The sequence below is a fragment of the Ursus arctos genome, unplaced genomic scaffold (genome assembly GCF_023065955.2).
Source record: "Ursus arctos isolate Adak ecotype North America unplaced genomic scaffold, UrsArc2.0 scaffold_3, whole genome shotgun sequence".
NCBI classification, from domain to species: Eukaryota; Metazoa; Chordata; class Mammalia; order Carnivora; family Ursidae; genus Ursus; species Ursus arctos.
Genome location: NW_026622985.1, coordinates 31856475 through 31874553, shown reverse-complemented (window position 1 = coordinate 31874553; position 18079 = coordinate 31856475). Strand labels below are relative to the sequence as shown.

General features: G+C 39.1%; 1 protein-coding gene across 4 annotated transcripts in view; it reads right to left on the bottom strand.

Moving 5' to 3' along the window:
• CDK14 (cyclin dependent kinase 14) overlaps nucleotides 1-18079 on the bottom strand; it is a 701485-nt gene that overhangs the window by 598257 nt on the left and 85149 nt on the right. For 2 of the 4 annotated variants that reach the window (XM_044386363.3, XM_044386366.3), the window contains one exon: nucleotides 6950-7060. The exons of 1 other annotated variant lie outside the window; for it this stretch is intronic. The gene's annotated coding sequence lies outside the window, so the exon portion shown is untranslated. The remainder of the gene's footprint in view (nucleotides 1-6949; nucleotides 7061-18079) is intronic. One more of the 4 variants, XM_044386367.3, reaches the window with a different exon arrangement.

Genomic DNA, 18079 nt, shown 5'->3' with positions numbered 1-18079 from the left:
AAGGCAGGGGTTGAGGGTGGGGCAGGTGAAGTACATTTTAGCGACATGTCAAGGAATAAAGTCAAAGTTAAGAATATTCCTTGGGAAGATGTAGCTGTGGACTCCTGAAGCACTTGTATGCAGTGGCTGGTTTTCTGCAAGTGTTTCCATTCCATAGATTCCCCGAGTCTTTGGTAAAGTTGTAGCCAGCTCTTGCTTTGGGAAATTAACACAGGGGTTAATTCTTGGTTTCAGCTCAATTTGTGATCTCAGGGTTGTGATTTCAGGGTCATGAGATCAAGCCCCACATTGGGCTCTGTATTCAGCATGGAGTCTGCTTGAGACTCTCTCTCTCTTTAAAAAAATAAATAAATCTTAAAAAAAAAAAAAAAAAAGCAACCTGTGAAAAGCCTAACTAATGGACTGAAAAACTTCGCAAGCAGAAAACAAACCAGAGAGAATACCAAGTGTTTGGTTTATGTAAAGCACTGTGTATTTATTGTTAGGGTTTCTACGTTTTCAAGAAGGAAATTTAGACCCAGAGGAGGATTAATTAATGAGGCAACGAGTAGGGCCACACACATGATTTGACCCTTTTTTTCTAAAAACCGGTTTGAAGGATGAAAGTTACATGAAGTTATGACAATAATTCTATAGCACAAAAGCCATATTCACAGGGTGAACATGAAATTGTCTGACTTACATAAGACCATCTAAATGAAAGCTTTAATGGTTCTCTAATGTTCATCCCAAAAGTAATAGAATATTGTATGTCAATTGTACCTCAATAAAAAAGCTTCAATGTCCATATAAATAATGTGAGGATTTTTTTAAAAATGTAGATTCTGATTTGGTAGTACTAGGATGGGACCTTAGAGTCTGTATTTCAACAAGACCAGAGCAGTAGTTCTCAAAGTGTGGTCCCAAGGTTAGCAGCATCAGGACCATTTGGGAACTGGTTAGAATTCAGATTCTCAGGCTCATGGGCTAGAATGCAGATTCTCAGGCCCCACTTCAGAATTACTGTATCGGAAATTCTAGAGGTGAGGCCCCAAGATTTGTGATTTCACAGGCCCTCCAGGTAATTCTGATGTACGTGCAAGTTTGTGGGCCACTGCTCCAGAGCTGCACTGTTGATATCCACTAGTCACAAGTATAAATTTAAAATGTATACAATTAAGGGGTGCCTGGGTGGTTCAGTCAGTTAAGTGGCTGACTCTTGATTTCAGCTCAGGTCATGATCTCGGGGTTGTGAGATCAAGCCCCACTTTGGTGTGGAGCCTGCTTCGATTCTTTCTCTCCCTCTGCCCCTCCCCCTGCTTGCACACACACGTGCTCTCTCTCTCTCTAAATAAAATAAATAAAATCTTTTAAAAATTAAAAAAAATAACATGTATAGAATTAAATAAAAGTAAAAGTGTAAGTTCAGTTCTTCAGAAGCACTAGCCACATTTCAAAAACTCACTAGCTACATGGGGTTAATGGCTACCCTATTGGACAAAGAAGACAGACAAAGCAGACATTTCCATCATTGCAAGAAGTTCTGTTGGACAGAGCTGCTCTAGAGTACTATTTGCAATCCTGGCTTTACATTAGAATCACACAGTGAGATTTTATTAGGTACCATTGCTTGGACTTTCACCAGAACAATTGAGTCAGAATCTCTGGGGATGAAATAATCCTCAGGTAAGTAATTATAAATAATACAGAGAAGGAAGAGGTATGATATGAAGTGTGCTGTGAGCTTTAGGAACCTACAGGAGAGGAATCTAGGGGTCAGGTAAAATCTCTCCGGACATTTAAATTGAGAATGATGAATAGGAGTTTTTCAGAAGAATGGGAGGGTTGAGAAGTTTCCCAGGCAAACAGAACAATATGTCCCAAAGCTCATAAGTTAGAGAGATTATGGTGAGTTCGAGGAACTGAATGAAGCTCAGAATGGCTAGTGTGTGGTAGCACAGGAGATAGGTTTCAGAGGTTGTTGGAGACCAGATCTTACAAGGCTTTATAAATAAGATAAACTTACATCCCATTCTCCCAGATGTTCTCAGTTTACACACCTGTTCCTTCATAATTATTAACAGTACCCCCTTTCACTCTCCAAAGTGCCCTATTTGGATGATAAATTAAATGGTCACACTACCCATAAGCTCTGACATAAAACTGACTTTATCCTAGGGCAATGGGAAGACACTGAAGAATTTTAAGCAGGGAATGGACATTCTTAAAGTATTTTGAAACAATTCCTTAGACTGCAGAAAGAACAATGAATTGGAAACCAATCAAAAGCCTGCTACAGTTACCCAGGCAACAGTTAATTATAGTGTCCTGGCCATGGTTGTGGCATTAAGAATGGAGAGAAGTGGACAGAATTGTAAACTATTAAGAAAAGAGAAAGATAATAATTGCATATACAGACAGATGGAAGTCAAGCTGACTACTATTCTAGTTTAGGCAAGAATGGCCAAATAGTAATATCATCTGCGAGGGTAGAAGAAAAAAAAAAGGAGGCTGGAGGTAGTACTTAAGGACAAGTTCAGTTCTGTATTTGCTGAGAAAAGCCATTGGATATATGTGTTTCGAGCTCAGAAAAGAGCTGGGGATATCAATTTGGGATTCATTAGGAAACAAGATTGCCCAAATGGTGTGTACAGAGAAGTGCAGACTATCTGGGGCTGAGCCCCGAAAAGCACAAGCTTTTAGGGCAGACTAAGAAGGAGCCTGCAAAAGAGGCTGAAATGGAATATTCCAAAAGATAGGAGGAAAAACAGGGAGTTTGGTATAATTGATAGGAAGGAAGGAAAACATTTTTCAGAGGAATGGGGTGAACTGAATGTCAAGCAAAATAAGGCCTGAAAATTCGCATTGGATACGCTGGAGACATGGGGAAGAGAAGTTTCTGTGGAATTCATGGGGCTAAAGACTACATTGCAGTGGAATGAATAGGGGGTGAATGGAATGGAAAGAAAATGAATGTGGATAACTGAAGAAATTTGGCCCTAAGAGGAAGGGAGAAATACAGCTGTACCAGGAAGGGGAATTGGAATTGATGATTTTATTTTTTAAAAAATCATTTTAGCATGTGTAATTGCTAATTAGAAGGAGTGGGTAGAGAGGGAAGATTTGAAGATATGGAAAAAAGAAGCAGGTGAGAAGTACCCAGAGCATAGATCAAGATTGTATTAGGTATCTGTGGCTACATAATAAATTACTTCCAAATTTAGCAGCATAAAACAGCAAATATTTATTATCTCACAGTTCCTGTAGGTCAGAAATCAGGGCATAGCTTAACTGGGTATACCTTGCTCAAGATCTCTTATGGAGTTGCTGTGAGGCTACTTGCTTGGACTGTGGTCTCATCTGATGACTCAACAGTGGGGGGAAGGGAGAGGATCTGTTTCTAAACTTGCTCATGTGGTTATTATGAGCATTCACTTCCTCACAGGCTTTGGACTAAGAGCCTCTATTCCTTGCTGGCTGTCAGCCAGAGGCCTTGCTAGGCACATGAACTTCTCCACAGGGCAGCTCACAACATAGCAGCTGGCTTCCTTCAGGGTCAGTAAGTGAAAAAGCAAGAGAGAACTAGAGAATACCCAAAACAGAAGTTATAACATTTTTAACAAGAAGTGACATTCTATTACTTTCACTGTGTTCTATTTGTTGGAATAAGTCACCTATTTCCAACCTTCTTTGGAGGGGCAGGGATACCACAAGGGCATGAATATCAATAAGTGAGGATGCTTGGGAGCCATCTTACAGACCACCTGTCACAGAGTGATGAACTTTAAGCAGAAGAGGGAGACCTCTTCTATGGTAATAGAAAGAAAGGGGGAAGAGTTGGATCTAGACTAGTTTTGTATAACTGTAGTTAGTATGGAGAGAGTGTGTTTCAGATGGCTTTTATTTTCTATGCCAAGTAAGTCATACAGTCTTTTCCTGAGAATAAAGAAAGAATTGGATTGTTGGTAACAGAGGTTTGAAAAAGTCGCTGTTGAGAATAAGAGAAAGAAGTGAATTCAGAAACAGAAGATTGACAGGGAATGCTGTGAGCCCAGCTGAAGTGGGTATCCACAAATTTATAGAGAAATCAATCTGTGTAATATGGTGATTTTTCTCCAGCAGCACTCAGTAATAGGCAAGAGGAAGTTCTCCATGGCTACTTTCTGATGATTGCCTACTTTCTCTTAGGGGGACATGGAAAGCATGAAAAATTGCTGAGGCAGATAACAAAATTTATATAACCATAAAACTGAACAAAATAGCTGCCAGTTTCAGAGTCTAAAAAAGAAACCTGTCACACAGAGTTTCATTTGCCACAAAATTCAGTGTCAAGTTAGTACAGAACAGGCCAGGCTGGAGAGTTACCTGTCATAAAGTTGTCTATTTATCTGCCTTCAGTGGAATTCATCCTTGCTAAAGATAGTTAAACCCATCAACCATCGGAAAGTGTTAGAAGTTTGTCATTGATTATTTTGGAAAAGACTGTCTTATGAAAAATCCCCCAAAATGAATTTTTGAGAAATAGGTGCATCTGTTTACTCTGTCTTCTGGATAAAATCTAACTAAAGCTCTACTCGGATGCTTTTATTTCTTACACATAAAATTTAGCCCTATCCAAGGAAGAATGAAACACTTCCCCAGACTAGAGACCTGGCTGGTGTTACCCTTTTCTGTTGGTTCTCAGCCAAGTGAGTGAACCATATGTCAGCTGCCTGGATGATGTTTGGCCACTGCGGTAGAGGGAAGGCTCCAAAAAAACCGAACATATCAGAGTACTGTCTCCCACCCTTGCGTGTGTGTGTGTGTGTGTGTGTGTGTTGTTGGATTGGGAAGGTGAAAACGTTTGGGCTCCAAAGCTTGACATCACAAAGCCTTGCCTCTCCTCTTCCATTGTATTTAAGTTCCTAGTGAACAAGGGATATCCAAAGACTGGAACATAAAAAGGCAATCTAAAGCAAAAGGAGATAAAATTTTGTTCCTCTGAAGACAGCTTAAAGCCAAGACACTAACACGGAGAAGATAAGCAGTTGGATTTCTCTATAGTTGAGATTTTCTCAAGAGAGTTTGAAGGATAGAGAAAAGGAAGCTTAGGATTAACCACTCAGGGTGGGTGGCTTCTTGGTCATGTTAGGGTAGGACACAAAGCCGGGAGGGCCTGAGAGTCTTTTTTTTTTTTTTTTAAGATTTTATTTATTTATTTGACAGAGAGAGAGACAGCCAGCAAGAAAGGGAACACAAGCAGGGCGAGTGGGAGAGGAAGAAGCAGGCTCCCAGCGGAGCAGGGAGCCCGATGCAGGGCTCAATCCCAGAACACTGGGATCACGCCCTGAGCTGAAGGCGGACGTTTAACGACTGAGCCACCCAGGCGCCCCTGAGAGTCTTGAACAGAGTAGAATTGTGGCTGGATGGGTGGCGCTGATAAGGCAAAACAGAGGTGCTAAGAGTCACTGAACACTGAGCTAGGAGGGGAGGCGGTTGTAGCCCTAAAATGGGCTTTGAGTTCACAATCTCTGGGAGTTCTAGTGTTATCATGGTAAAGCAGGTTTGGCTACCTAATTGCTACACATGACATGATTTATCCGGGAGAAGGCTTTACAAATTCCTGTGCTTTTGCTGACACTGAATTCACAATTTTTTTTTTTTTCTGTAGCGTGGAGACTCCTACCTATCATTTAAAGGGAATACAACAGCCAAAATAGTCCTGGATAATCACTAGATATAACAATTGGGAGAGCTTAAATTATATAACAGGTGAACTCCCTCCTGACACAAGATTGCCCTTCAAGCAACATATTCTTTCCAAAAGCTTTTCTTTACAATAAAAGGGAAGATGCTCACTGTAGAAAACTCAGAAAATTGATTTGTCCATTTATCCATTAATCCAGTGAAAACACGGTGAGCCTTAGTGGCTTTGTTAGAGTCACAGGGGTACAACAATGAATGTGACAGATAATGTTCCTGCTTTTGTGGGCCCTGCTTTCTAGTGAGGTAGACTGCTAAGTAAAAAGCACAATAATTTTAGTTAAGGAAAAAAATGAGCAGGGTAACGAGATGGAGAATGACTGCTGGGTGGGGTGGGGAATGGAGACACAGTAGATGAGGTGCTCAGAGAAAGGCCTCTTAAAAGAGGTGACATTTGAGCTGAGATCTGAGTAATGAGAAGGGGTCAGTCAGGGTCTGGGAGAAGGGCATGTTAAGCAAAAGTAATAATTGCCAAGCCCTCAAGGTAGGAGAATGTTAGCCTAGCCTAGGAGTTGTCCAAAGCCCGGTGAGATTGGAGTTAAATGAGCCAAACAAAGAGCCATCAGAGATCAAGGCAAAGGCAGGACCATGAAGGACTTTGCAGACTATGGGAAGGGTTTGGATTTTGTTCCAGGTGCATTGGAAAGCCATACTGGGATTTTAAGCAAGGAAGATACATGGTCTGGTCCACATTTTTAAAAGATGACTTTGGTTGCTTTGTGAAGAATGAATAAGGAAGGGTATAAGGATATATAAAAAGAAAGTCAAATCACATATGTTTCCAAAATCATAATTCTAATGCAGATACAATTTTGTGTCTACTTTTTCATTATATATCATGAGGACACAACCATGTCATTAAAGGTCATTTGAAATAAATTTTTAAATGAATGCATGCCAGTCGTGTCTGTGTCTTACCTTAGTCTCTTTCCCCTGGTCCTGGAAATTAACTTATTTCTAATTTTGTCTGTTTTAAATATGACAGCCATTTTATATTTTTATTTAATCTTTGGCTACATTTTCCACTTCATTAGGATCCATTCCTAAATGTAGAATGGGACCACAGGATCAAAAGATATGAGTGCTAGGTTGTTCTATTGTCAACTTGGTTACTCTGGAAACTGTATTATCCAGAATTCCCTACCTTGCACACTAAGAGGTAGAATTGGCCAAAAGAGGAACTCATATGAAGTGTGGGCAGAAGAAGTGAGCTAGCAGCGTGACTTACCCTTTGAAGATCTTTGTTGTCAGAAACTGAGCTGCTCGGCAGGTTCCTGGTTGTCCCCACTCTTCTCCTGGCACCTCGACACCCAGCCTTTCTTCCTGTCCCTTGGCCCTGCTGATGGATAGCGGCCCACGATCAGTCACCCTGTCTGACTGGGGATCCTCAAAGGCAATGGCCTCCCAGAGATATCGCCACAAACCCCCTTTTGCATGTTTCTCAGATTTACTCTGCCTCGTCCACTCACCCCAGTGCTTGAGTACTGGTTAGTGACTCCTTCTCTGATTCTCAAACCCCCATCTGAACTTTTCCCACAACCAACAGCTCTATTCATATAATAAATCCCATATTCTGTAACCCTCATAATGGTTCTACCTGCCTGACTCGCACAATTTATGAGCATTTTGGGTGGTTCTTGTTGCATATTGCTACATTGCTTTCCTGAAAACTTATAGCCAGTTATACATCCACTAGAAGTTTATGAAAATGCTTATCTCACCAGCTCTTCAAAGTACTGATGTTTGAAATCACTTTCAATTTTATGAGGAAACGTTGGTATCTAGTTTTATTTCTCTTTGAATACTGATAAAGTTGAACTATTTTTTCTATGATACTCTGATACTTCCTCCCCCCTCTTTTTTTTCTGTTGGGGACAATTACCATGTTTGTAAAGATCTTTGAAAACTTTCAGAAAACTCTGTAACAACTTTATTTACACTTCTCTCTTTCTATCCATCTTTCCATTTGTTGGTACTTCCTGCCTAAATTCTTTCATAGGTTGTAAGGTTGTCGTTGGTGGTGATGGTGGTGGTGGTGGTAGTGTGTGTGTGTGTGTTTAGTTTTGATATCATAGCTCAATGTGGTCAATTTATAAATCAGTAGATAGAAGATGAATCAGAACCTTCAGATAGAAAACAACTGCTGAATATAAGGACAATGAAATTATATGAAAAATCATAGAATTTATGCAAATCTTTGGAGGCCTGTGCCTAGGTTCAATGAGCAAATTGCCAGTGCAGGAATAGGTAAATCCTACCAACGTTAGTTTCATTTTTACTCTATTTAAGACTTAAATGCCCAGGCATTAGCTATCAGTTGACCTAGCTTACATTAAGTGCTGGCCCCCAGCTCCAATCTGGTCATAGAATCCAAAGGCCCCTTTCTCACCCATAGTGGCAGGGAAAAGACCTTAATATACCAGTTAAGTATACCAGGAGCATTTTCAAAGCAGAAGAAGTAATTTCTCAGAGGAAACTGGGTGCTGCTAAGAAGGGGGTATGAAAGTTGGGTGGCCAACGTCCAAGGACCCATGAGCAAAATCTAGCTGTCTCAGGTGCATTTTCACTGACATTGATTACAGAGTAAACAAATTTTGGAATCTCAGATTTATTTTTACCCAGAAATACTTATGGACTACTATTTAGAAACCTATTTAGGAAATAAAGTACATCAATTTCCCTTTCAAACTTTTATATGATCATCTGAGTTTGTAGCTTTCAATAACCACTATTAGATCAAAATTTTTGATTGAAATATTTTGCATGCATTTATCATACCATAAAAAAAAACCTTATTGCTAAAAAACTACAATTCTGTGGTGACAATTTCTATTTCTTGTGGCACCTTTTCTAAAAGGACTACTTTATTTTTTTATTTTTTTTAAAGATATTTATTTATTTGAGAGAGAAAGAGCACTAGCAGGGGGTATGGTCAGAGGGAGAGGGAGAAGCAGACTCCCCACTGAGTAGAGAGCCCAACTCGGGGCTCGATCCCAGGACTCCAGGATCATGACCCGAGCTGAAGGCAGGTGCTTAACCGACTGAGCCACTCAGGTGCCCCTGAGGACTATTTCTTTAAAAGGACATTTTACTTAAAAAAATAGAAGGGTTTAACAGGGTTAGCAAGCCCTGCCAATAACTTTCAGCCTCTTTTATACCTTTCTTCTTTTTTTAAAAAAAATATATGCCTTCTTTTGTGGTTACATGGTTAAAATATCAATGTATATTATCAAACAACTGTGAAGCTTTTTTCATACTTGTTATTACGGCAATTACTTTCCAGTTAGAATGAGTAATAAGACCTAGTCTTCTCAATTGTTGGTTGGAAGCAAGCACTTGTCTGGCAGGTTAAGTGGGCATTATTAATAGAAAAGTCACTCTGAAAAGAAACTAAAACTTGAATTTATAATCAACTTAGAATTAAAAAATAAGGACTAAGAGAGTACCCCCACGAAGGGTTAGAATTGGGATCTAAAAAGCTCTGGAAACCCAGGCAACTTCCTTCTCATTTGCCCTCTCTCTGGTCTTTGGTCTCTAGTTTATACCTTTCTGTGCATCTCTGTCTTTTTCCATCTCTTTCTTATGCCAGCCTTGGCTGCTTCTGTACCCAGTGCCCCTTTCTCACTCACTACATTACATAAAGTCTTTGCCTGTTTATGGCCTCTCTCCCCATTAATTGTCCCCTAATATCCATTTGCTCTTTGTGGGGAATTGTGTTCTAGCTAGGCCCACTACTACTTGGATATGGACATTTTTTTCAGCCTTCCTTGAAGCCACCAGTGGATTTATGACTGCCTTTTGACCAGAAATAATAAGTATAACTTCCAGGTCATGCCCTTAAAGGAGTGTGCATTTCCCTTTCCTCCCTCCTGCTGGCTGTGATGGGGAGGTGCTGGTGAGAACCAGAGGAGCCACGTGTGCAGAGAGAAAGCCAGTGGTAGGGGAGCACAGCCATCCACATGGCCTGGGCTGCTCACCTTGGAACTCTAACATGGGAGAGGAATTCCTTAAAATAGTTCATATTAGGTACTCAAAAAAATATTGATTAAGTGTTGTTATGGGCTGCATTGTCCTCCCACCCACACCCCAAATTAGGATGTTGACGTCCTAAGCCTCAAGTACCTTGGAACATGACTGTATTTGGAGACAGAGTATTTTAAAGAGATGATTAAGGTTAAACGAGGTCATTAGGCTGGCCCTCATCCAATATGACTGGTGTCCCTATAAGAAAAGGAGATTCGGACACAGGCACAGAGCAAAGACCATGTGGAGACACAGGGAGAAACACAGCCATCTATAAGCCAAAGAGAGAGGCCTCAGGAGAAACCAACCCTGCCAACACCTCGATTTTGGACTTCTAGCCTCCAGAACTGTGAGTAAACTGAGTTTACTTAAACTCCTCTTGTTTAAGCCACCCAGTCTGTGGTATTTTGTTATGGAGCCCCTAGCAAACTAATACAAATGTTTAAATGATAAGAGGGTTTTTATAGAAGTTTGTTTTTGTTTTTTACTTTAAATAAAAGAAGGTGTGGGGAATAAATCAAGGTTAGAAAAAAAAAGAGCAGATAGAAAAGTTCTTTTCTTTTACTCACTTCATTGTGTGCTAGAATCACTGAAATATAGAGTGTGTAGAGACCATTAAAACCAAGAAGTGAAAGTCAATATCCTCAAGTTTGCTGATGATTTGAGTCACTATGGACTTTTAGCAATTGATTAGAGATCTCATTATTGCTGAGAAATTCAGGGGAAAGATCTTTATTTTAAAATTCCATGAACATTGCAAACTACACTACTCACATTATCCACAGTAAAAATGACTGCTTTAAATAGGACTTCCTTGTTCTTTCTACTCAAGAGCAAATTCTTGTGTAAGTGAGAATAATTGCAGAATTTCGGGATATGCTCAGACCAAAACAAGTCACTCTTGAGATTTTCTTTAAAGTTTAATGAGCTGAAAATCCATGACTGTACACAAATTAGAAGACAAAAATTTTTTTTTAAGATTTTATTTATTTATTTGACAGAGAGACAGCCAGCGAGAGAGGGAACACAAGCAGGGGGAGTGGGAGAGGAAGAAGCAGGCTCATAGCAGAGGAGCCTGACGTGGGGCTTGATCCCATAACGCCGGGATCATGCTCTGAGTCGAAGGCAGATGCTTAACGACTGTGCCACCCAGGCGCCCCAGAAGACAAACTTTTATAAAGCATATGTTTGTTAAGAATTTCCATTTGAAATAGCAAAAACCTACTAGACCTAGCCTAAAGACGGGGAAAAAAAGACATTTTCTTGGAAGTCTATGGGGAATTTCTCAGAGCTAATAGGCAGGAATTAAAGGTGGACCTCAGATGAGAGTAGAACCAGGAACTGAAATCTATCAAGATCCTTGGCCATCACTCTTGCTTTGTGTATGCAAGTCTCTTTGTGGTCTCTCATCTTGGTCTGTCATCTTTGTTTCTTTGCTCATCAACTTTATTCCTGCTCCCATCCCCTTCTTCTCTATGGCCAAAGGTGAATGCAGTGGTGATGAGGCATGTGTATGAATAGAGCAGACATACCCTCCATCTATGGGAGCAGGGGACATTGTTTCTTAAATAACTAGGGATTCCTTGTAGTTGGGTTAATGCCCTGAAAAGTTTATGTTGTGATATTCATTTTTAAAAATATACATGTATGACCCCATCCTCAATATTTTTCTTGGTTAAAAAAATTACACACTTCACTGGGGCATGATTTCATAGGGAAAATAGTAATGTATCAATTGAAATTGATAAAGTATTTTCATTCATTCATTCGTTATCAGGTAGTGTTCTATATGACCTCAAGAAGTCAATTTCTAGGGTTTAGAGTCTCTGCTAGGGGGCTGGAATTCTGAGCTGAGCTTTTATTAACTGGGGCTAACATCCAGAGATGTGAACTAGGAAACAAAACTTTGTACACAAATACACATCTTCTTAAACTATGAATGCAACCTGTCAGTAAACAGAAGGACCAGTTTTCAAATTGGGGGAATTTATTTCCTTTCTACATGTTCGGACTGTCCTTACCGAGGATGCTGATAATGAAGAAATGATGCTTTTAAGACTATAGTGTTCATTAGGTTGTTTCAGTCTTTTTTTGTGTGGTTTATCACATTGAAGCCTATTTTCAGTTGGCTCAACTGTTGGGTGTTATAAATTTAGCAATACTTTAACGAGTGGATTATTGTTTGGCAGTTGAAAGCTCCTTCCATTTACAAACTAGGAGAATGTAGGTATGAGGCAGGCTGGTCCCTAGGCAAATAGGCCTGACAAAGAAGAGACTGTCAAGACATTGGCCATGGAACCCCCTCCCCACAAGGGTATATGGGAGGAGGTAGGGGAACTCCCTCATTTGCAGAGATTGGTTAGATCAAGGTTAACCCCAGAGTCTTAGGAAGCAGAGCAGCCCAGACATGAGTCATTCACACACCACCATTAAGAAGCCTATCAGACATGATTCTTTCAGTTGGCAAGTGACAGAAATCTCACCCCAAATTGGCTTAAGCAAAAAAAAAAAAAAAAAAAAAAACCCACACACAAATGAATCAGCTCATAAAATGGATAGTCCCAGGATAGGCTGGCTTCAGGTGTGGCTTATATGGAGTCTCATGTGATATAACCATAACCCAGTTACCTCCATCTCTTGGTTTGGCTCATTCCTCTCTGTTATGTTAGATTTATTCTAAGCTAGGTCCTACCCTCATGATTGTAAGATAGTTTCCTGCATTTAAGTGCTACCCTTAGATCCAGGCAAAAGGATCCCCTCCCCTGGACTTTGCACTATAGAGAGCTCTTCTCTGGCTCTCCTCCAGCCATGCCCCCTCCTCATGCTGCAAAGAGCTCTGGAGTCAAAGGCATGTACTCTCCTAGAATCTTCTCATATCCCTCTAGATTATATTCCGGGTACCACAGACCCAAGAATTCTCTGCCAAAAATTTCCAAGCTAATTCTCAGCCCTATGTAGGCCTCTTCCTTGAGTGTCCACCTAAGGGTGAACTAAATTGCCAGTTTGCCTACCTTTAGGTCCAAGAGTTAGTTGTTTGCAGAAGATGTGTATAGAGTTCGAATAAACAGCCTGAGGTATTCATACATGGTTTATTAGTCTTCTTGTGGTACAGAATTAAGGCAGGAGTGAGAAGAGGAGATGAGCCAAACTATGTGTGACCTTTTCATGTTCCAAATTAGAAATCTAGATCTGAGAATTTGAACCTGAACTTACAGATCATTATGAAAATATATTCATCCAGATAGGAGAAAAGAACAATTCGTACTTAACGTTGTGTTTATTTTATAATTTTTACATATTTAGGCATATGTTTCTATGTCTAGAACATAGAACTCTATTTGTTCTATTGTTCTGTGACCTGCAAATATTAAGGTCAAACTTGCTTCAGTTATAACCTTCCAGGTTTAAATTTAACCAAAGAAGAAAAGGCAACTGTCCTAAAACTTCTAGGGGAAGTCCTATCATTTTCTCTGCTTGGGTCATTTTAGGTCACATTCCCACCTCTGAATCAATCACTGTGGGAATAGGCTTTCTTGGGTCCCAAACTTCATCTTCTAGGGCTTATAACAGAGGCCTACCCTATCTATTTGACTAAAATGGGGGAAAGGTGGATCAAGCAAAAGTTGGGACTACTTGTGAAAGGAGGAGGAATAGTGTTTAAGCCAGGAGGCCAGCCATAATACTGGAAAATAATGTCTGGTGCTCAGTTCTAAGTATTGATGACTTGCTCTGTAGGATGGCCTGGCAGGACCTGTAAGAGAGGCATTACTCATAGCTAAGGAAGATGAGAAGGCAAACAGGGCGACTAAGGCAGACGCTGTATCCATGGACAAGCCAACCAGGGGAAGGGGGAGAGGAGAAAGAACGTTCGTTCTAGTTCAGGAGAGCCCAGGCATCCAAGGCACAGCAGAGACTCCAGGCCTGTTGAAGATAGATGTCTGAGGGAACAGCTCAGGGATTCAGGTCTGGTGTGATGAGCTAACTCTGAAAAGCTTGCAGAGAGCCTGTGGAATTTATGACTAAACAGAATTATGGGTGGAATTATGCCTGTGATAGAGGGCATCCTTGGAAAAGACAAAGGAGAGGAAATGAGGCAGGGGGATGAAAATGCTTTGCCTAACATTACTTCCAAAGAAGACTCTTGTCAGAGAAAAGCTGGGGTTTTGACAGGGCTATTTGCAATGTTAGAACTATTATGACCAAAAGAGACTTTGAACACTTTTTTAAAAGTATTCGGTGAGAATATCATTAGTTTTAAGATTCCCAAGTTTATATTTGCTCTGTAATAATTCATAACATTTTAAGTCCTTTATAAACAGGTAGCTTTTATTAATAGTCAAAAGCATTCAATGTACTATCATTATATAGATAGGGAACTAAGATACAATTTAATTTAAGCCACAAATTGCAGGATTTACTACCTGCCCCTTCCCACCACTAGCTCTATCACTTGCTTTCTTCGTCCAAGCTTTCTAAGGTGATGTCTACATTTCTATTGGCTTAATTGTCTGGCTATAGCACTTTAACTTTTGCATAAAATAAAAGCATAGTACCTTGTACATTACAGGTTAACTGCCTTATGCAGGCATTTCAAGCGCAGATGCTGGACTAATAGGAACATCCCAAGACATCTGAAAATCACCACTTCTTTGCCTACACATAAGGCAGGCTTTAGACGGATTAAGACTTAAAAACTTCCATTTCTATCCATAACTTGGAAACACTCATAGTTATTCTTGAAAATAGAAAAAAATTCCATTGGGGAAAATGTTTATTTCTCAGGGATTCCCAAGAGTGGGATAGGCCTTGCATTTCATTTAGCTTAAAACTCCATTGGATGTAAAATCCTTCTTTCTTTTCTTTTCCTTTTTTTAATTTTTTTGCCTTGAAAATAATAACAGTAAATTCTTGAAAAGTCAGGCAATTCTGAAACATGAACACACCTAGACCAAGAGAAAATGGCTTTGAAACATTGGATATTAGTTAACAGGTAGTAGCAGCTACACCACAGAAAGCAAAAGAGACAGAATAGTCCTTGTGACCTCCTGGTGCAAAAGACAATTCCATTTCATCTCATCTAAGCTGAAATTTCAAAACTGTAAAGTCAGAGTAGCGTGAAAGTCACCAAGTTACAAAATACCTTAATACGGAGGTCTAATGGCCCAAAGAAAAATGGGTGAGGTGAGATTGCCTGGCTAAGCCCAACACTTTTTTTATATTGTGATCAATGTAACAACAGGAATGTTGGGAGTTCCAGTCTAGGTTCTGCTGCTCAGCACTTACTTGAGCTTCTTACCAAGTATTTCTTCCATTATGTCAACACTGAGCACGTACCAGCTTTTAATATTTGAAGTGCCTGGAAATCTTTTAATTGCTTGGCCCTAGGCAACTTTTAAAACTCGTGTTCCTAGAAATTACCCTGAAAAAATCATGTTCGAGTTTACTGTTGTTTGCATTCCCTGGGTTATATGTTTTCACCAGCCAGAAGAGTTCAGTAACTTCAGTGAAATGGTTTATGAGTTGCGAGAACCATGGGATGATAATGGAGCTGAAGGTCCCAGTTGGATCAAGTCAAAAGTTCATCTTCCTCCTTTTATAATTGAGGAAACTGAGGCCCAGATCAATCCTCAAGATCATTTGGCTGGTTAGTAGCAACCCCAGGGCTGGATAATTTAGTGGCTCAATGACATCATCGAGGGCCTAGTTTCTTTCCAATTTTCAGTTTTGCTCTTCTCTAGGTATCAACTTTTCTAAACTTGTTTCTCATGATAGGAAAGAAGTGGAAGCAGCTCTGGGAATCATATTTAGATATAATATTGCCCAAATAAAGAAGAGGAAGGTGCATCTTTTTTGTGTCCTATCTAAGAGTGAGAAATCCTTTCCTAGAAACTTCCCCAGATTTCTCATTTCTGATTGGTCAGAATTGGGTCATGTGTCCTTTCCAAAACAATTACTGGCAAGGAAAATAAGAATGTCCTAGACTAATTAGGATTTACCCTCTGGGGCTGGGAATGGGACCAGACTCTGAGTAGATGGCCACATGGAGGACAGCTATTTGAACAAAATCAGGGTCATTTTAATATATGTATATAAAGTAGATTCAATATGTAGATATTGAATAGGCAACCCATAGAATCGTCTACACTCTGGAAGTAGCTAAGAGCCTCAAGTAACAGCTGAAGATCACTAAAAATGATTTATTTTAGAAACCAACAGAACATTTCTCTGCTGTTTCTTGCTCTACTATGCTTATTTTTCCCTTCTTCCCTATCTGCCTTACTACCTTCTCCCTCTCTGCTTCCCCTAAACTAGCTATGAATCTAAATTAGTCTATGCCACTTTGATGGCCTACTGTATGCAAAGCATCATATTAATATAACTTAATCTTTAAGGAGTGTTTATTAAAATGCTATAAGCCATATTACTTAAAAGTCAGTTTATTATTTTATAATATTAATCAATTTCTATACAAATTGCTACTTAATATCAAAAATTTATTTGTTTCTTTTTACCCTGGTAATAAAAAAAAAATCTTCCACAGAGAAAAGATTTCCACTGAGTTGCTGGCACCAAAATACATAAAAATCCATATCAATGCATGGAGTTTTTCTTCTTAAGTTCACTGTATCTCAAAATGCTGATAAGTATATTACTACTTTCCACTGGTCATTTCACTCTATCTCCAGTATTATATTCTCCACTAGTGGGAGGTCTTTTGTTTTCTTAAAATCCTTTTCTATTACAGCTTCTTGCCCCAAAGACCATATTGGTACCACTGAACTAATAGATAAGAGTCAGTTGCTTTGTGCCCCAAATCTTGCTGGAATATTGAAATGAATATTATCCTTTGGCTCTGAATGAATCTAATGTGAATGATCATGTATTATGACATAAACATATGAGAGGTGATCATAAATAAGATGATTGTTTGTTAACATAATAATCCTTCATTAAAGAGAGACCAGTTCTTTCACTGGCCTGAAAAGCACAGGAAAGAACATAGATTTTTCAGGAAAGAAACAACTAGCTGAGTCCCCATGGAAATATTTACTATTTTTATGGCTTTTTGCAAGATGTTTGTAAGTCTTAGTTTTCTTTTCTCTAGAATTATAAAAATAAAAATACAAAGGATAGGGTCATCCTTTAATTTCCAGTTCAACTGGAACATTTTCTGTGCGTTTCCCTCGGGGAATCTTTCAGGCTTATTTTTTGCAGGGGGTGGTGTTTTGATTGAAATATAACATAAATGTAGAAAAGTACACATATTGTAAGGGGATTTTCACAAACTGAATAAATCTATGAAACCAATACCCTACTTAAAAACCTATGAAATCAGCACCCAGATTAAGAAAGAATATTACCAACATTTGAGCTGAAATACCTTTGAGAGTGAAAGATGGCATTTTAAAAAATGTGTAATTGAGGCATAATTGATATGTAATAAACTTCACCTATTTAAATTTACACTTTGGTAAGTTTTGGCATATACTTGTGAAACTCTTGCCACAGTCAAGATGATAATCATATTCACCATCCCAAAAAGTTTCTTTGTGTCACTTGGTAATCTCTCCTTTCATCCCCCCCTTTCTATCCCCAGGCAAACACTGATCTCATTTTGGTTACAAGTTTGCTTTTTTTAGAATTTTATATAAACAAAATCATACACTATGTCCTCTTTTGTTTGACTTCTTTTACATAGAGATTCTTATGTGTTATGTGTATCAATAGTTTTTTTCCCATTTGTTTCTGAATAGTGTTCCTCTGTATGGCTATACTATAATTTGTTTGTCCATTCTCCTATTGATGAAAATTTGGGTTTCCAGTTTAGAGTTATTACAAAGAAAGCTGCTATGAACATTCATGTAACAGTCTTGGTATGGACATATGTATTCATTTTTCACATGTAAATATCTAGGCATAAAATGGTTGGGTGTTACGGTAGGTGTACTTACGTTTTTAAGAAACTATCAAATAATTTTCCAAAGTGGTTGCACCATTTTACATTCTTTACAGCAACATATTAAAAGTATAGTTTCTCCACATCTTCAACTTCAGCCATAATTGGTATGGTCAGTGTTTATAATTTGAGCCGTTGTAGTGAGTGTGTAATGGTATCTCATTTTGGCTTTAATTTGCACTCTCCAAATGACTAACCATGGTGAACACGTTTTCATGTGCTTATTTGAGGGGTTTCTATTTTTAATGACCCCAAAACAACAGGTATAAAGCAGGATGGTCCTGGGAAAATTGGGACATATGGTGACTTAAACAAACATAAATGAGGGCCTTATTTGCAAATATTGAAACATCCTTGCATCCCTGGAATAAATCCCAC